The following is a 1318-nucleotide window of genomic DNA, read 5'->3' on the forward strand; positions in this document are numbered from 1 at the left end:
GGTGGTCTTCGCTCTTAAAATCTGGAGACACTACCTATATGGTACCAAATGCACTATCTTTACAGACCACAAGAGCCTACAACACATCTTCGATCAGAAGGAGTTGAATATGAGACAGCGACGTTGGGTTGAATTGCTCAACGACTACAAATGTGAGATTCGCTATCATCCAGGAAAGGCAAACGTCGTGGCAGATGCCCTTAGTCGTAAGGAGTACTTTGGCCGAAGAGTGAAGTCATTAGCCATGTCGATCCATTCGCACCTGTCAACACAAGTCAAGGAAGCTCAAATAGAGGCCTTGAAACCCGAAAACATGACAGGTGAGACCTTTAGAGGAATGGACAAGAATTTAGAAATCAAGAGTGACGGAGCATGCTACCTCATGAACCGAATATGGACCCCCAAGTTTGGTGGACTTAGAGAGGTAGTTATGAGCGAGGCACACAAGACTCCATACTCCGTACACCTCGGGTCAGACAAGATGTATCAAGATCTCAAGCAACTCTATTGGTGGCCAAACATGAAAGCAGAGATGGCTACATATGTGAGCAAGTGTTTGACTTGCGCTAAGATCAAAATAGAACACCAGAAACCCTCAGGACTACTCCAACAACCTGAAATTCCTGAGTGGAAATGGGAGCAGATTTCCATGGACTTCATAACGAAACTGCCCAAAACTCAGGGTGGCCAAGATACTATTTGGGTAATTATCGATAGATTAACCAAGTCCGCTCATTTCTTACCGATCAAGGAAACTGATAAAATGGAAAGACTAGCGAGAATCTACATCCGAGAGATCGTACGACTCCATGGTGTGCCAATGTCTATCATCTCGGACAGAGACAGTAGATTCACGTCTAGATTCTGGCAATCATTGCAAAAATCCATGGGAACAAGATTGGACATGAGTACAGCCTATCACCCCCAAACTGACGGACAGAGTGAAAGGACGATCCAAACCTTGGAAGACATGTTGCGAGCATGTGTAATCGACTTTGGTAAAGCATGGGATGTTCACTTAGCTTTGGTCGAGTTCTCTTATAACAATAGTTATCATACTAGTATCAATACTGCTCCATTTGAAGCCCTTTACGGCCGTAAGTGCAGATCACCTCTGTGTTGGACGGAAGTGGGCGACACATAATTAGAAAAAGGTCTAGTCCCTGATAGCACCCTCACTGGTCGGGAGATCATCAGAGAAACTACTGAAAAGATCGTACAAATATGAGAATGACTAAAATCCTCGAGGGATAGGCAAAAGAGCTATGCCGACAAAAGACGTAAACCCTTGGAATTTCAGATTGGCGATTGTGTACTA

This window comes from Lactuca saligna, chromosome 9 (genome assembly GCF_052625555.1).
Source record: "Lactuca saligna cultivar CGN05327 chromosome 9, ASM5262555v1, whole genome shotgun sequence".
NCBI lineage: Eukaryota > Viridiplantae > Streptophyta > Magnoliopsida > Asterales > Asteraceae > Lactuca > Lactuca saligna.